Raw genomic sequence first — 20,002 nt, forward strand, 5'->3', positions numbered from 1 at the left:
AGGTTATACATGTGAAAAAAGTACATGATACTTGTGAATTCCTTATCCAAATAAAAATAAAATTAAAAAAAAGAGAATGCGAGGCTAAGAATGGAACTCACAGGAGATTCCATGGAGGTAAAGCCAATAATGACTAGGAAACTAAGGAAGAGACCTAATGACCCTGTTCCAATTACCGACAAAAGACAAAAACCTGCACCTGTGCAGTTAAGTTACTTATAGATGAACAGATAATGGAAGATCTGTGAACTCTCAATAAGCTTAAATCTCTGAAAAGACCATCATCTCCATTCAAACAGAACAGCTTTCGCACAAGGTAAATCTCGAACCAATCATTTCCTCCATTGAGATTCATACACTTAATCCTTTGCAGGAAAGTTTCTTTTGCACGTATATATTTTGAATCCCCAGCCAATGTGTCTTGTTTTGCACAAAGAAGTTGGGAAACATCATCAAAACAGAGGCGAATTCTGGCTACAAACTGTAAGGTTTCTTTTGTTGTACTTTCACACTTGTGCTGAAGGAATTCTCCCTCTTGAGCCAGACAGATAGCACTGCACTACTACTATGTCGACTCCGGCTTAGGGGGCCGGTGTTGGGCACGATGACGGACTCTCCACTTCTTCCTCATCAGTGTGTTCAGTTCATCTACAATAGCCGCGCAGCTGTTCTCTAGGACCGTGTTGACCATAGTCTTGGGAGGGTGCCCAGGGTTCATCCCCCATGCTTGGGCTCCCATATGATGACTAGGCTGGCAGGTAGCTTGGGGTGGCGTAAACAGTGCCCTCTAGTTGCAGTCTTCTCGCCTCGATTGTAGTGGAGAGCATCGGTAGTTTGTTATAGAGCTCGACGTTCGTCATGTGCTGTTGCCAACTCACGTCAAGAGCCATCCGGAGCATTCGTGTATAGCAACCATCTGGAGACTTTCACATCATGTTGATGAATGTCCACGTCTCGCATCCATATGTGAGAATGGACTCTATGACTGCTATGAAAATCCTCTTTTTAAGCCCTCTGGTCAGGTTTGACTTCCAGATTTCCTTCATAGCACTGCAGGTAATCCTTAATATCAGCAAAACTGTACTTTAACAGCAGCTTAAGAACAATGGAACGAACAACAGGATTTCAATCAACTGCTTCATCAAATGGTGAACAATTACTGGTAAAGTACTGATTTTGCTGTGAGTCATTGGATTGCCCAGACATTTGAATAACTAGCAGAGACAGCAGATCACCAACCACTTCTTTGTTGGTGGCAAGTCATCTTTGAAGCAGACCATGGAATCCAAAGCTACAAAAAATGCATCACACCTCTTGTGAAATGTGGCTAATTTTGCTACAGCTTCACTTATTTCTTCTGTTACCGCTGGTACATAATCATCATCTAGAGAATTGTGGCACAGTGGGCAGAGTCATTGTCCTGATTCAAGCCACCGCTTAATACATTTTGAACAGTAAAAGTGATCACATGGAAGCAGTTCTCCTAAGCAAATTGTACATTTTTTCAGGTCATACCTGAAGAACAGACATCCTGCACTATTTTTACAGTTCCTGAGGACCTGAACCACAACCCGAAACAGCCCTCAGGATCTCACATCGGAGTTACCGTTCAAACGCTTTGCAAGTTGACTAGCATAGAATGCAACCTTGTTCTCCAATTTATCATGCATTTCTTTAACTCCCAAAATGATGTGTTCCACAAAAAGTGACAGCACCTCTGTCTTCTCCTGAGCATCTTCCCAGCACCCCTGCTGAATCACCAGCACAAAGATATGAAGCACGAATAGAAGATGGTAAGTTATATTACGATAGGAGATGGTATCATAAAGGTCAGGCTCTCTATTTGGAATCAATGGAGAATACGAAGATTGGCTGTGTAATTAGCTCAGTTGGAATAAATGAGATATGGGTAAGGAAGACAAGTGACAGCACAAAGATGCGTATATATCTAGGACAAATGCACAGAGGAGTCTTCATTATACGGAGGCAATCTGCTGCCTAGAACTCTTAGCAAGTTGGAGGTGCACATCTGCTTAACTCCCTATGCTCAGAGGTCAACTTTTCATGACTTTTATATGGAAATCTGTATTAAAACAAACAAGTTTATTGATAGATTTTACCCGGAGAGGCAAAGAAGACTCCCCCCAGAGACTTGAGTTATAAATTGGTCTTAGACCAAAAGTTAAAAAAAGGCTTGTTATAATTTGATATTATTATGTTACTTTGTTATGATTTGATATTATTAAGTTACTAAGTAAACAAATGGTAAGCGTTTGTATATTAAGGGTAAACATATTTGTTTAGCATAGTGACCCAGTAAAAAAAACAGTTGATACACTATTAAAATAAAAGGGGAGGAGTATACTGTATGGCCTGCAGTATAATAAGGGACTACTTTATGTTTTAGTAACACGTCATTGGATGCGCTATTAGGTGCATATTGAGCATGCACTCTTAGGCACGTATTGATCTGTACATGTGTGCCGAGTTCCGTTTCTGCCAGTAAAGAACTATGAACCTCAGCTCCCGACTCCAGCATTTTTATTAATAGCATTGTTGTGTACCAGGCTACATACACCTGTGACAAATAAAGTTAATCTTTAAATTAACTTTAAAGAAGTTAAAGTTTAAATTTTAAACTTTAAATTTAGTAAATTTAGTGTTTTTTCCCATTTAAATGTTCTCTTTTAACTGTCCCTTCACCTTCTACACTTTTAATCTGAACATTATATTTGGATCATTATTTTCTAAATGTTCCCAACTGCATTCCGGGCTGCTTGGTCCTCATTGCCCAGTGGCCAGATCCAGAAACATCCCCTCCTTTGTTTGGCGTGAAGATCGGACACACTTCATTGCTCTTCTCTCTAACATTACTCCAATCAAGTGTAGAAATATAGAATGGTTTGGGATTCCAAAGAGCTGGTATGTAACATGTGCACTATCCACTGTGAAGCAAAACTGAGCAGATATGATACCATAGCATACCATACCCCTAACCCCTCCAGAAGGGCTAATTCCTGAAGTCCTCTGCTGCTTATTCCATCAGATCTTTGAAAACTTGAGGTTCCAACAACAGCATTACTTACTGAGGTTACAGTGGATGGCCCTAATAAATGTGGATATTGCTATGGATGGAGCATATGTTATTGGAGATGAAATTAGCAATAAACCAGTCATTTTAGGGTGTGAGGCTGTGTTGGGAGAAATTGTGCTTGGACGTTAGATTTTACCCGGAGAGATTGCTCAGAAATTGTACTTGGACATTAGTGCTCACAATTTATATTTTTAATTTTCATGATGAGATGAAATTTAATGTCTCCTAATATGCTGATGATGCCAGACCAGGCAGCAAAGATGGAAGAAAAGAGGCTTCAAGTAGATATAGACAAGTTAACTGAATGGGAGGACATGATGAATGTTTTATAATGTGAAAAAAATGTGAGGACATTAACTTTGGTTGGAAAATTAGAAAGATAGAGTATTTTTAAAATGGGGAGAGATTGGGAGGTGTTGCTGTTCAGAGAGAACTGGCTGTTCTTGCACAGAAATCTTTGTAAGTTAAACAAAGTTCCAAGTAAATTTATTATCAAAGTATATATATGTCAATATATACTACCTTGAGATTCATTTTTACTGTAAGCATTCACAGTAGAATGGAAAAACTCAATAGTATCGATGAAAAACTACACACAAATAAAGACTGACAATCCCTGAGCAAAAGAAGACAATTTATACAAATAAATAAGTAAATAATAATATATAAATAAATTATAGATAAATTATATAGATCGATAGATAGACATAAACAAACAAGTAAATAAATAATACTGAGAACATGAATAAATATTACTGTTAACATGTAAGTTTAGCAGGGAACTATGAAGTCAAGTGGTATATTGGCCTTAATTGAAAGAAGACTTTAGTTTAAGAATAATGATGGTTTGCTCAAATTTTATAGGGCCCCGGAGAGATTGCAGCCGGAATATTATGAACAAGTCTGGTCTCACTACATAAAGAAGGATAGATGTGATAGAGAGAGAACAGCAAAGGTTCACCAGATTGCTACCAGGAATGTTAGTTTTGTCAAAGGACTGTCCGTGTTCTCTAGAGTTTAGAACAGGGGTTCCCAACTTTTGTATGCTATGGACTCCTATTGTTAACCAAGGGGGCCTGTGGAACGCAGGTTAGGAACCCCTGGTCTAGAAAAAAGTCCTAAAATACTCAACATTCTGAAGAATTTGATAGGCTTGACATGAAGTTGATGCTTTCCTTTCTGGGGTGTTTAGAATCATAATTAGTCTTTTGGGACAGAGTTGGAAAGAAATATCTTCACCTGAAGAAATTTCCTTCACGTTCATGACATTGTGTGTCTGCATTTGTTTGTGTGTTGCTCTTTTCACCGACTCTTCCGTATTTCTTACTCTCCTGAGAATTATTTTCTTGCAGGCATTCACAGTAGAACAAAGAAATGCAATAGAATCAACGAAAAATATAGCAGACAACCAATGAGCAGAAAAAGATGAACTACACAAATACAATAGAAAGATAGTAATAAATAAATAATATTAAGAACATGAGTTTTTGAATCCTTGAAAGTGAGTCCATAGGTTGTGGAGGAGCCTGGTAGTTGAAAGGTAATAGGTGTTCTGGAACCTAGAGGTGTGGGATCGAAGGCTCCTGTACTTTCTTCCCAATGGCAGAAAAGAGCATGTCTTGGATGGTGGGGTTCCTAGATGTTGGATGCTGCTTTCTTGTTGCAATGCTCCTTGTGTATATGCTCATTGGTGCGGAGGGGTTTGCATATGATGGACAGGGCTGTATATATCCAAATCTTGAGCATGTTAGGAACACATTTTGTGTATATCCAAATTTTGAGTATATCCAAACTTTGAGAATGTTAGGAAGGTGATAAGAAGAACCTTAGCGATTGTAGGGATGACTTACAGCTGACGGAAAAGCTTGAGCATATAGATCAGGGGTGTCAAATTCATTTTTGGTCACGGTCCTGATTGGGCAAAATGTGACTTCATGCAGACTGGATCAGTTGTACATGCACAAACGCACGCGCGCGTCCTCCCACAGCTTTCGTTGCCTTTGTTTTTTCAACCTGCTCTCATGTGTCTCAGTCTCTGCTATAACTGCAGAACGTTTCACTATACAAGTTTCATTTCTTATGAAAAAGATTGCCTAGCAAGCATTATTTTTATGATTGGTACAAACTTACAGTTGTAGGCTACAAGAAAGTTGTGATGAGAGAGAGAAAAAACGATGCTATTTTGGCTAAGGTTGTTTTGGGAGCCACACCCTTTCCATTAATAAACCATTTGAAATTGAACATTAGCAGACACAAATGTAGACCTAACAAAACAAATTGTAAATGTAGGCTACACAACTGCACCTAATTTTTATTAGCCTGCTTCCAGCAATCAAACTCAGGACAATGAACACAGTTAGCCTCTAATTTTTATTGAAGTGATCACATTTACAACAATAGAATAGTCAGAAAATGAATGAATCACAATATTATGACACTCAATATTTCATAATGCATTTTGCTTACATGTCGCAGTGCATCGAAGAGTGTCACTCATTTTTCACTTGCTGCTTCCAGACACCTGACATCTCTTGGCTTTAACCAGCCTGTCGACATCAACGACCAGTTTCAGGGCAGTTGTGATTTTCATAATGTCATTTAGATGTCTGTGCTGTCAGTTGCGAGCGCAGTTTGGATTTGTCAATGTTCATTATGGAGAACGCCTGCTCACAGAGATATGTTGTCCCGAACATGCAAAGGATCTTTGAGGCAAAGTCTGTCATCTTGGGGTACATCGGTCCCAGGTATTGATAGAATGAGTCCAGACCCACAGTCTCAAATTTATATTTCAAAGCCGAGTTACACTGAATTTCAATTAGTTCCTTTTGGAGTTCCTCCAGCACATCTGATGCTGCGTTGATGGCAAACGGCGAGCAAATTAGTGAGAATTCCTTCTCGAGCTGAGTGAAGACTTGGAAACGATTCTGAAACTCACTTTTCAGCCGTGATATTTTATCCTTGTACCTGTCCATGCTGTCATTATTCCCATGAGTGACACACAGACTGCAAAGAGGGGAAATGAGCTGGGTTGCTCTGGGTTGCATCTCCCACAGGCCTAATTTAACTTGAAAGGCACAAATGCTGTCGTAGTATTCCGTAACAAGTTTGTTGCAGCCTTGCATGTTAACATTAAGTACATTTAAGTGCTCTGTGATATCTACCAAAAATGCAAGATCATGAAGCCAGTCTGGGTCATCCAACTCTGCCACTGGTTTCCCTTTCTCATTCATGAATAGTCCAATTTCTGCATGTAATTGAAAAAATGTTTGAGCACAACCCCTCTGCTCAACCAGCGGACTTCAGTGTGGTAGGATAGGCCGTGTCCAATATTACTTTCAGACAAAAGAATGTCAAATTGCTGATGGTTGAGTCCCTTGGCTCTAATAAAATTAACCGTTTTGATTACTATATCCATGACATTGTCCATTTTCAGGGTCCTGCTACATAACGCCTCTTGGTGTATAATACAATGAAAATTCCGGAATTCCTGCTCTGGATTCCCTGTCTGAACTGTCTCTCCGAGTTTCACAACAACACCTGCCTTTTTCCTGACCACGGACGGTGCGCCATCAGTTGCCATGCTGACAGCGTGACTCCAGTCAACCCCCACTCTGTCCAAGGCCTTAACGAGGCTGGAGAAAACATCGTTTGCCATTGTGGTGTTTGTCATGGGCATCATCTCCACAAACTCCTCGGTAACGGTCAAAGATGCATCAACACCACAAATAAATATTCCCAGTTGAGCTACATCAGTCATGTTGGTGCTCTCATCAACTGCAACAGAGAAGGCAATAAATGACTTCACTTTGTCTTTTAGTTGACTGTTCAAATCTCCTGCAAGGTCTCCGATTCTCTCTGCCACAGTATTTCTTGACAAGCTGATATTACCAAAAGCCTGTCTCTTCTCAGGGCACACCAGCTCAGCCGCAGTCAGCATGCATGCTTTGATGAATTCTCCCTCTGAGTATGGCTTCAATGCAGCAGCTATTTTGTTGGCCTTGACAGCCCCATCATGAATCTCTCGACTTTTGGTGAACACTGATTGCTGTTTTTTCAGAGCTGCTTCAAGCTCGTTTACCTTTTGCATTCTGAGTCGTCCTGCATACTTGTCATATTTTTCTCCGTGTGACGTCTCATAGTATTGTTTGATATTGTACTCTTTTGCCACAGCCACTTGTTGTGAGCAGATCAGACAAATAGGTTTTCCATTGACCTTACAGAAGAAAAAAAACGATCTTTCCAATTATCGTTGAATATCCGACCTTCGATGTCAACTTTTCTTTTCTTGGAAAGCATTTTGAACCACAGCAGCAAACAGTCTCAGCCTTGCTACAGGTGTTACTTACCTGAGTACTCTGTGTGTTTATACTGTGTCTGATGACGCAATGGGGCCCTAGTGGTCTTCAGTGCAGGGTGGTAGGTGCTTACGCACAGCGGGTGGTTAACTACCACCTGTTGTTTTCTAAGTACACACAACAAGCTGCCGGCACAGCAGGTGGATCAGGCAGCGATGGGAGAGAGAGCGGCTGCCATACAGGTACATAATAAATGGTCGTGAATATATTTTTCCCCCGAAATCATCCCATGGGCTGGATTGGACCCCTTCGCGGGCTGGTAGTTTGACACCCCTGATATAGACACTAAGAAAGAGGATGTGCTGGAGCTTTTGGACATCATCAAGTTAGATAAATCACTGGGACCGGATGAGAGGTACCCCAGGTAACTGTGGGAGGTGAGGGAGGAGATTGCTGAGCCTCTGGCAATGATCTTTGCATCATCAATGGGGATGGGAGAGGTTCTGGAGGATTGGAGGGTTGCAGATATTGTTCCCTTATCGAAGAAAGGCAGTACAGATAGCCTAGGAAATTATAGACCAGTGAGACTTACCTCAGTGGTTGGTAAGTTGATGGAGAAGATCCTGAGGGGCTGGATTTATGAACATTTGGAGAAGCTGTTGTGGATAGTGTGGAAGACTGTCAGTGGTTGAAGCGGGACATCGATAGGATGCAAAACTGGGTTGAGAAGTGGCAGATGGAATTTGACCTAGATAAGTGTGAGGTGGTTCATGTTGGTAGGTCAAATATGATGGCAGAATATAGTATTAATGGTATGACTCTTGGCAGTGTGGAGGATCAGAGGGATCTTGGAGTCTGAGTCCATCGGACACTCAAAGTTCCTGCGCAGGTTGACTCCACATCCGGTGAGATGAGGGAGAACTCCAGCCAGGAAGCACCCCACAGAGCTGAAGATATCTCCACACCTGAGCCATCTCAGTGCTAAAGAAGAGACCAAGTGAGTGCTCTCTCTGACACCCTAGTCTATTCATCAAGGAAAGAATGGATCAGATGGTCTAGATCATCAGACAATATATCTTGGAAGCAGTTCGATGGATTGCATTTTGGAAGCTATGTTGGCAGGACCTACCTATAGGGAATTTGACTTCCTCACAGACATTGTATTTAACTTTGTTGAAGAGAAATTCAATCCAATGGAGAAAAAAGGGGATCTTAAACCGTCATGGCATCCAACTAGGAGGGAAAGGGAGATTCGTGACCTGAGCAGCGAGATAAAGACCCTGAACAAACAATTTAAAAAGAGTTCGCCTGATGAAAAAGAACGTGTCAAAGATCCAGCCAGCAAACTGCAGGAACAGCTGTGCAAACTCAGGAGGATGGGGCAGCTGCAAAAGCGAAGAAAGAGAATGGAGTTTGTTAAAAACTCATTCAAGTTCACCAGGGTTCTTCTCAGTCAACGAAAATCTGGACCCTAACTGGTTCAAAGCAGAGATGGAAGAATTTCTGCAGGAATCACAGAGCATCCCCCACAGGAATCAGGGTCTAGAAGTCAATCCAAAAATTTCCCCAACAAGAATTCCAGCAACTGAGTTGAATGTGGCAGAGCCCATGTGGCAGGAGGTCCAGGATATCATCAAGAGATCAAAGTTATCTGCCACCCCAGACCAAGTGGTATACCCTACAGGGTATATAAGAAATGCCCAAAACTCTCTGGAATTTCTGGAAGATAATGAGGAAGATTTGGACCGAAGGCTCTATCCCACCAAGCTGGAAAATGGTGGAAAGATGTTTTGTTCCTAAGGAAGAAGATTTCTCTACAGTCACCCAGTTTAGGACAATCTCTGTCCTTAGCGTGGAGTGCAAGACATTCTTCTTGGTGTTTGCGAGAAAGCTAACCTCTTACTTAATGGAGAACCATTATATCACACATCCATCCAGAAAGGTGGCATCCCAAGTTTTCCTTGGTGCCTTGAACCACCTCAATCAGCAGCCAATTGGTCCGTGAAGCCTGGCAGAAGAAAGGCCACCTAACAGTTGTCTGGTCAGACCTAGTCAACAGCTATGGACCAATTCCACACATCCTCATCCAGGTTGGCCTGGACCATTACAATATCCCTCCAGTAACGGAGACATGATTCCCAGCTACCTAGGAGGATTCAAGCTATGCTTCACTTCAGCCCACTTTACAACCAGTTGACAAGACCTCCAAAAAGGGATTTGAACCAACTATACCATCTCCTCCATCTTAACCTGAGGCCCAGTGTTGGAGTCTGGCATCCAACAGACAAGTTACAATATAGGAGTTCATGAATGACATCACAGTAACCACTGTAACCCATGTCCAAACAAGGTGGATATTGGAAACCCTGGACAATGTAGCTACCTGGGCCAGGATAACCTTCAAGTCTAGAAGGTCCAGATGCATGGTGATCAAAAAGGGCAAGGTTACTAGCAAGTTCAGTCTTCAGGTACATGGAGGAGTCATTCCATCCATAGAGACAACCCAATAAAGTGTCTTGGAAAGTGATTTAATGCAGCAATGACGGACAATGACAACGTTACTAACACTGAAGAGTGGCTGAAGAAGATCGACAAAACCGAACTCCCTGGTAAATTTAAGACATGGTTGTACCAACATCATCTTCTACCAAGGCTGCTCTGGCTTTTCATGGTGTACGAATTCCCTGTGATCACCGTAAAAGTCATCAAGAGGAAATTCACAAGCACCCGTGGAGGTGGCTGGGAATCCCCCTCCAAGATTCTCTTCAGTGGGGTTCTACATAAAATCAAGCCAGCTGTTGTCTTCGGTAGTGGAGGAGTTCAAGGTGGCAAAGTGTAGAGTTGTGTTAACACTGAAGGGCTCTGAAGACAAGCTAATAAACCAAGCAGGAGTCACAACAAAACTGGGCCAAAAGTGGGCTGCCAATTCTGCTCTAGACCAGACAGTGAGCTCCCTGCAATTGGGAGACATCATCAGCAACCCATGCCTAGGACAGCAAGGCCTTGGCTCTGCACACTTCCAATAATGTGGGAGTACATATGAAAAGGATAGGCGTGACATGGTCCAGGCAGAGGTACGGAACTGCAAGGATGAAAGGCAGGTTTTGCAGGCAGTGGAGTTGGTGTCACAGGGCGCCTGGATGAAATGGGATCTTCTCAAGCGCAAAATCATTTGGGCAGAGCTTTCGAGACCGGAACCCGCCGCATTTCTTTCCTCCTGCAGTCTGTGTATGACACTCTCCCTATACCATTACAACTGCACATATGGGGGCTGAGAAAGATCCCTAGCTGTAAGCTTTGTGGTCAGTGGGGTTCACTGCCACACATATTATCAGCTTTAACACGAGGACGGTATAGGTAGTGCCATGACAAGATCCTGCTGTCCCATGCTGACACAATGGAGTGGCAGAGGTGTAAAAATAGACCAGTTGTCAGAAGGACAAACAGAGCAGTCATTTTCTTCAAGAAGAGGGCCGTGTAAGTCATATTCAAGAGGCTTAAATCCAATCTGCTACAAACTGCCAAATCAGGGAGATGAGAGTCCATGTAGAGAGGAAGATGTAGTTCCCGGAGGTTGTGCAAATCACACTTTGACCAGACATTATACTGTGGTCCACCGAAGACAAGAAAATCATCCTGGTGGAGGTCACAGCACCAATGGAGGAAGGATGCGAAGAGGCTTGCGAGAGGAAGTCCCTGAAGTACCAGTCCTTCGTCCAGGAGTGCAGGGACAAAGGATGGCAGACGTGGCTATTCCCTGTGGAAATCAGCAAGGTTGGCATGGAGGTTGCTGTCTGTGCTGGGCCTTGTTGAAAAGAGCAAGAACCAAGCAGCTCACAGGATGGGAGAGGAAGCAGAAAGAGCTTCTTGCTGGAGATGGAGCAGACGAGAGGAGATGAGCTGGAAGTCAGGAACAGATGGGTCATGACTTGGCCACCGCTGCTGACCCACCAACCGGAGAGTGTAGTGCTTAAGGGTTGAAACACTCGAGGAAGGTTGGGTGCCACCTGATGACATCTGCTGCTGGCCAAACGCTATAGTTACTTCATCAGGTAACTGCAGAGAGTGCCCTGGTGTATGATGCAAGCGACATCTGGCTGCTGTCCTGTGGTTTGCGCTTATAGCTTGAATTCTTGCTCTCCATTGTGTTGGATCCTGATGCTTCTGCAATTGAAAGGTTTTTCAGAAGTCAATAATGAGGCATAAAACTTTTGTTTTGTTAAGTGGTGCAAGTGCCAAGAAGGACAAGAAGAACTGTTGAAAGAACAAAAGAAAGAACATGCTAAAAGGCAGTTGAGGTAGTCTCGTCTAGAGACAACAAAAATTCCAGTGATGACTATTAACCAATACAATAACCTTTTTCATATGGTATGACACCTGTTGCTGAAAACTTAGAATTTTCTCAAAAAATATAGAAGCAACTGAATTGTAATTAGTAGAAAATTTACTCCAGTGAATAGAGGCCCAGAGACCTCAAGCGTGCTTCACAGTGGATAGACAGAGGCTTTTTCCCAGGGCTGAAATGGCTAGCACTAGAGGGCACAGTTTTAAGGTGCTTTGAAGAAGGTACAGAGGAGATGTCAGGGGTAAGTTTTTTACACAGAGAGTGGTGAGTGCATGGGATGGGCTGCCGGTGACAGTGGTGGAGGTGAATACAATAGGGTCTTTTAAGACAGCAGTCCCCAACCACCAGGCCTTGGACCGGTACCGGGCTACAAGGCATACGCTACCGGGCCGCGAGGAAACGATTTGAGTCAGCTGCACCTTTCCTCATTCCTTGTCACGCACTGTTGAGCTTGAACACACACGAGCTCGTTACACACGCGTCATCCATGTCAGCGCAGGAAGGAGATCAACTCCTCGAGCTTGCAGATGACGGCGGGCTGAAAACTATGTTTGACATGACATCTCTGCCAGCATTCCGGGTTAAAGTCACGGCTAAATATCCTGAGGTTAACACGGAAGCACTGAAAACGTTGCTTCCATTTCCAACATATCTCTGCAATGAATGCAACGAAAACTAAATTGTGGAATAGTCTGGACATAAGGAACCCATTCGAGTATCGCTGTCTCCCATCACTCCTCGATAGGACCGTCTTGTTGCAGGAAAACAAGTATTCAGCCCAGGGCTCCCACTGATTCAGCGATATTGGTGCGTTGCAATGATTTTATATGTTCATACGAGGAAAATATGCGCTGTGTGTTTAATATCCAAACGTTACTTAAAATGTTATGATGCTATGACTTATAAGTGACTTATATAACCATATAACAATTACAGCATGGATACAGGACACCTCTGCCCTTCTAGTCCGTGCCGAACGCTACTCTCACCTCGTCCCACCGATCTGCACTTAGCCCATAACCCTCCATTCCTTTCCTGTCCATATAGCTGTCCAGTTTAACTTTAAATGGTAATATCGAACCTGCCTCTACCACTTCTACTGGAAGTTCGTTCAACACTTACTTCAAGCTCCCCTGTCCTCCCCTGATAATTGACTTATCGCTATACTCATGCGAGGAAAACATGCGCTGTGTGTTTAATATTAAATTGGTTAGATAAACCCTTTTAGAAACGAAATTGAGTGTATTAGCCACTTATCACCTATATTCTGGTCGTGATTAACACCCCCCCTGAACAGAATAGCCAAGAACGATTTGCAGAAAAGAAATTGGCACGTGCACGCATGCGCACTGGTGCCCCCGCAAGGCTTCATGGTCATTGTAGTCTTTCTCGGGGTAAACACAATGTATTTGACTGCTACTCTTGTCTGTTGGCAACCATCCCCCCGCGGTTGGCCGGTCCGCAAGAATATTGTCAATATGAAACCGGTCCACAGTGCAAAAAAGGTTGGGGACCACTGTTTTAAGAGACTCCTGGACAGGTACATGGAGCTCAGAAAAATAGAGGGCTATGGGTAAGCCTAAGTAATTTCTAATGTAAGGACATGTTCAGCACAGCTTTGTGGGCCGAAGGGCTTGTATTGTGCTGTAGGTTTTCTATGTTTCCATGTCTTCAATCCCAGCATTATTCTCAATATACCTTTAAAATGATGTAAGGTTTTTTGTTTTAATAGCTCTATTGTGCATTTGAGAAGGGAGCTTTTGGAAAAGGTAGTTTGTTGGGTGGGTAGCATCTGCAATAATATTTCCTGCCTGATGCTTTATCCTGGACAGAGACAAGTCCAGCAGTGATGGTCAGCTGCAGCATTGACATTTTCTGCTGTCCTAACAGTTCTCTGTAGTTTTATATATTGTGAGAGGATGATGCACAATCCAAACCAAGTTTTGCACAATTCAGACCAAGTTTTGTTTAATAGCCTGAAAGCTTTTTTGGACGTGATACCCGGCGATATTCTCAGGGTACACATCAAAGTTGCTGGTGAACGCAGCAGGCCAGGCAGCATCTCTAGGAAGAGGTACAGTCGACGTCACTGACGAAGGGTCTCGGCCTGAAACGTTGACTGTACCTCTTCCTAGAGATGCTGCCTGGCCTGCTGCGTTCACCAGCAACTTTGATGTGTGTTGCTTGAATTTCCAGCATCTGCAGAATTCCTGTTGTTTGAATATTCTCAGGGTTCCTGTTTTAATAGCCTGATGGCAATGACGAGTAACCATCGTACGGGCAATCATCTGCACTAAGCCCCCAAACTTGAAGGGCACTGAGTGGCGTCAATGGTCAATGTGCCAAATACTGGTTGTAAAAGGATCTATAAAGAAAGGTAATTTGAAAACTTGTGTCAAGTCTCTAGCATAGATACCTTCAATCTATATGGATACACCAGAGATTGGTCCCGCTAACCTTCAGGAATACTATTTTGTACTTTAATATTTCTGGTGACAGACTGATTGGAGTGGGTTCTTTCTGAGACACCAGGCCATTCCTTTACTAGGTCCCTCCATAGTTTTGCTTCTTTTCTTTTCTGTTTGATTAACCGCTGACTTCCATTTCAAAGGTTTTCCCGACTTCCACACTTCAGCTTGAAATGTCCATGCTCTCCACAGTTGTAACAGAAAATACCAATTGCTTCCCCAGTCAAAAGACCCCTTTCAGCAGCATCCCTCTGCTTAGTAAGCCCTACAGGTGGGTCATGGTTTGCTACAGCACTAGCCGACATCAACTGAGATACTTCAGCTTTTGGAAACATACCCTTCCTCAATCATATTTTCCTCCTCTTTTACTTCTCTGAGTAATTTTGTAATAGATGGAGGAGGGTGCATCTTGTGGGTCATTTAAATGCGTAGAGCAATCACGTCATGTGATAGCGCACCCTTCACAACTTGCTCCACCCTTAACCCATTTATCTCAGCTAGTTGAAAGGCCTCTTTACGGCACAAGCACTGCAGCAGTTTATCTAGCCAGAAAAGGAAGGCAGAAAGCTTCTCTCCTTCATCCTGGAATGTGTGCCTAAACTTCATCATCAGATTGTTTGCACTGTTCATCATGCCAAAAGCATTTTCCAGAGCTTGCATATAGTTAGCTGACGAATTTTAGCTAAAGAATTTTCTGCCTGTAGGAACCTCCCTAATCAGGCACTGGACCCTTGAAGCTCTCTACCAGCCTCTGTGTTTTTTTTTATATTATCTGAGTACAGACATGCAGTAACTGAGATATCTGCTCAGCTCAAGCCTCGTTCTTTTCTCTCACTGGGGGTGGGCTTCTCTCCAGAGAACATTCTCAGCCTACAATAACTTTGGCTCATCTCCAGTGCACTTTGGCTTTTATCAACCAGTGATGTAATCGCTGAAACCAGCTCAGAATTTAAATCATCCTCCAAAGAATCCATTAAACCTTTCATATCAGACAGCCCCTTTCCCTCACTTCACAGAAATGAGAATAACTTGTCTTTAAAGTCTTCATCCTCAGCGTATCCAGTACCCTCCATTACATTTCTGCCATTTCTAAAGTTATGGACTGGCCATGGCCCCACCTCTCCAGGTGTCCCTGTCCTGTTGGGCAGTGTTACTCCAGTCACATCACTGTTTAATCATATTGTACACTACCATAATCTCTGTGGCATCCATAATAAAATACCTTAATTATGACACACCTCACTTTCCAGGAAAGTGATACACAATAAGCCACTTAACAGCATTCCATCCTGGATGAACTGCTGGATGTAATCCTCTCACTGTGGTTGGTAATAAACCAGGCTTGCCAGCTAACTCTGGCTAACGGCCCCGTGATTCAGTATCACATGGGGAATGGTGAGAAGGCCACCTTCAATAAACACACATGATTCAGGTTCAGCCAAACAGGAAAGTTGGAATGTTCTGAAAAAGGATTGGAAATTATGGTGAATGCTGTGTAAATACTGTCCCGTGCGAAGTTATCATTCACCAGAAATAGCAGATCGTACACTGGCATAAAATTACAGCGGAAGTATATTTACCAATATTTCAACTTTAACAAACAGTTAATAGAAAAAGAGAAGAAAAAGGGCCCATTACAGTTAAACCAGACTAAATGTGCACATAAAAGTTGGAACTTATTTCTGTAGTCGTTGGGTGTATCACTTTATTCATGGCACTGAACCCCCATCGCCAGCCACAGTTTGAACTTCCTTCGAAGAATGTCACAAACAAACTGGCTAACTTAGAAGTATCAGCACTTCCTCCTTGGAACCATTCATCTGCACAAAACACCTCTTGCAATGGGGTCTCTCCTTCGGCTTGGATTCCACAAGCATCTTCCCTTGTGCTCTGCTCTGCACCTGCTGTAACAAAGACCCAAAACCAGACCATGGTCCCTCAGAAATCTGATCCCGCCCAGTTCTCTCGGCATCCCACTAGACAGAATGTTGCAGCACATTACCAAGATAAACCCAACTGGCTGACACAACATTCGTGTGCAGAGCAACCGGCTGTTTATCTCAACTATGACCAAAACACTAGTCTATGAAGTCTAACTAACAGAACACGTTGCGTTTGCAGAAAAGCTGCAAGAAGGAGAACAGCATGGCAGAAGAGATACAATAACACTTGTTCTTAACCTGGCATTACACTAATTAGCTCAATTTTATAAGTTCACTTTTTATTTTGTAATTCGTATTATAATGACCACTTTCAGGAATCATTGTACACTGAATAGCATTGTTTTGCTTGTTTCACTGATATTGATTTTGTGAACTGTTTCATGTTCTGTGCCAAGCATCATTGGGTATGCTTCGTTGAAGCTGGAATGTATCGTGATTCTTGTGACTGGGGCCTGCAAGTGAGGAAATCAAGAATCCAACTGCAAAGGAGGTATCATATTTGACCTACCAAAATGAACCATTTCACACTTACCTGGGTTGAACTCCATCTGCCACTTCTCAACACTGTTTTGCATCCTATCAATATCCCGCTGTAACCTCTGACAGCCCTCCACAATATCCACAACACCTCCAACCTTTGTGTCATCAGCAAACTTACTAACCCATCCCTCCACTTCCTCATCCAGGTCATTTATAAAAATCATGAAGAGTAAGGGTCCCAGAACAGATCTCTGAGGCACTCCACTGGTGACCGACCACCATGCAGAATATGACCCATCTTTGACCCATTCTTTGTCTCTATGGCAAGCCAGTTCTGGAACCACAAAGCAATGTCCACTTGGATCCCATGCCTCCTTACTTTCTCAATAAGCCTTGCATGGGGTACCTTATCAAATGCTTTGCTGAAATCCATATACAATACATCCACTGCTCTTCCTTCATCAATGTGTTTAGTCACATCCTCAAAAAATTCAATCATGATGAAATAGCATCTATTGTGATGGTGGGCAAATTGGAGTGGATCCAAGTCACTCCTCAGGCAGGAGTTAATATGTTTCATCACTAACCTCTCAAAGCACTTCATCACAGTGGATGTAAGTACTTCTGGAAACAGAAGTGATGAGACTTTGGGAAAGTGAGGCCAAGAGCTGTGGGAGAGAAAGTGAAAGAGGTAGAATTTACTAAGGCATGGTAATGTAAGTAGAGGGTAGAACAAAGAGGGAAAAAAGTAGGGGGAAATAATGCTAATAATGCTCCCGATGTGGCCTTCTATATATTCGCGAGACCCGACGCAGACTGGGAGATCATTTCGCTGAACACCTACGCTCTGTCCGCCAGAGAAAGCAGGATCTCCCAGTGGCCACACATTTTAATTCCAGGTCCCATTCCCATTCTGATATGTCTATCCACAGCCTCCTCTACTGTAAAGATGAAGCCACACTCAGGTTGGATGAACAACACCTTATATTCCGTCTGGGTAGCCTCCAACCTGATGGCATGAACATCGACTTCTCTAACTTCCACTAATGGCCCACCTCCCCCTCGTACCCCATCCGCTATTTATTTATTTATTTATTTATTTATTTATATACACACATTCTTTCTCCCTCTCTCCTTTTTCTCCCTCTGTCCCTCTGACTATACCCCTTGCCCATCCTCTGTGTTTTCCCCCCCTCCCCCTTTCCTTCTTCCTGGGCCTTCTGTCCCATGATCCTCTCATATCCCTTTTGCCAATCACCTGTCCAGCTCTTGGCTCCATCCCTCCCCCTCCTGTCTTCTCCTATCATTTTGGATCTCCCCCTCCCCCTCCCACTTTCAAATCTCTTACTAGCTCTTCCTTCAGTTAGTCCTGACGAAGGGTCTCGGCCTGAAACGTCGACTGTACCTCTTCCTAGAGATGCTGCCTGGCCTGCTGAGTTCACCAGCAACTTTGATGTGTGTTGCTTGAATTTCCAGCATCTGCAGAATTCCTCATGTTTACTAATACAGATTGTTGCTGTATTACTGATCGTCCATTATCTTTGCAGGAATCAACATAATGTTAAACTCAGAGCATGGAGTCACTGCTCATTGATTTTACACCTTGTTTAATCAATACTCTATATTCCTGACTCCAGTTTTCTATTAGCATTTTCACTTCCTCTAAGGATAGGTGAAATAGAACATTGAACAGTACAATACAGGAACAGGCCCTTTGGCCCACAAGGTTGTGCCATGATAATTCATTCATTCATTCATAATCCATGATAATCTTATGAACCTCTATCAGATCTCCCCTCAGCCTTTGCACCACCAGCGAAAACAGACCGTTGGCCAACCTCTCACTCTATCACATGCCATCTAATCCAGGCAGCATCCTGGTAAACCTCTTCTGTACCCTCTCCAAAGCCTCAACATCCTTCCTATAATAGGGTGACCAGAACTGTATGCGATACTCCAGATGAGGCTTAACTGGAGTTGTATAAATCTGCAACGTAATTTCCTGACTTTTGAACTCAATGCCTTGATTAATAAAGGCAAGCATGCCATATGCATCCTTAACCACCCTATCAACCTGTGTAGCCACTTTCAAGGAGATGTGAACTTGGACCACATGATCCCTCTCCTTGTCAACATTGGTGAGGATCTTGCCTTTCATAGTGCATTTCAAATTCATTGGATGTGGAGGATTGGGTGAGGTTTTTAATGAGTACTTTTTGTCAGTATTGACCAAGGAGAATGACGTGAAGGATAGGGAGTTCAGTCACAGAGCCATAGAGTCATATAAAACCATAGTACAGAAACAGGCCCTTCAGCCCATCTAGTCTGTGCTGAAATATTTAAGTTGCCTAGTCCCATCGACCTACACGCAGACCATAGGTCTCCATTCCCCTCCCATCCATGTACTTATACAAACTCCTCTTAAATATTGAAATAGAAATTGCATCCATTACTTGCACTGGCAGTTCATTCCAGACTCTCATCACCCCCGGTTGAAGAAGTTTCCTATCATCATGTTCCCCTTAAACTTTTCACCTTTCACCCTTAACCCTTGATCTCTGGTTTTATTCCTACCCAACCTCAATGAAAAAAGCCACCTTATCTATATGCCTCATAATTTTGAACACCTCTATCAAATCTCCTCTCAACCTTCTACATTCCAAGAAATAAAGTCCTAATCTGTTCAATCTTTCCATATAACTCAGGTCCTCCAGACCAGAAACTTCCTTGTAAGTTTTCTCTGTATCTTTCAAACTTATTCACAGACGGATGCGGAGCTAAGTAGTTATGGCATCCAATGGCGACTCCTTTGTTTGCATCTTTGAAAACAGTTCTATTTCCATTTTTAACATCTCTATTTTTCCTTTTCAGGGTTCTTTTGAAGACCCTGACCTGGAGTTACACGCTGACCACGGTTCTTTGCAGGAATGGGAACCGCTCTTGGGGTTCCACAATTAGCCACTATTCAGCATGCCAAAGCCTCGGCCTAAGATTTCAGCACAGATTCAGAAACCTGGGATCTTGAGTAACTGGAGACGGGTGGAACAAGAGTCGGTGTCACCACAGGAGACCCATGTGTCGTTGGGGGAGTCGGAACATCTGCTGTATGCCTGGGGACCCGAGATCTTTGCGATTTTCAGGCACAGAGCTCGAAAAAAGCGACATAACGGACTTCTAACATCATAAACCAGCGAGTTGTTTGTTATGTCTCCCTGCTCATTGGAAAATAGAGTTACCTCTTTCTCCCTTATTAGGAGAGAGAGAACCTGTAGCATGTCGAATTATCGGGTGAGCAATGTAGTCTTTGGAGTACTGCAAGTCTGTGTCTTTGCTGTTGCTTTGCTCATGCTCGAGTGCTGGTAGTGGGTGCGCTTTAT

This window comes from Mobula birostris, chromosome 9, assembly GCF_030028105.1.
Source record: "Mobula birostris isolate sMobBir1 chromosome 9, sMobBir1.hap1, whole genome shotgun sequence".
NCBI lineage: Eukaryota > Metazoa > Chordata > Chondrichthyes > Myliobatiformes > Myliobatidae > Mobula > Mobula birostris.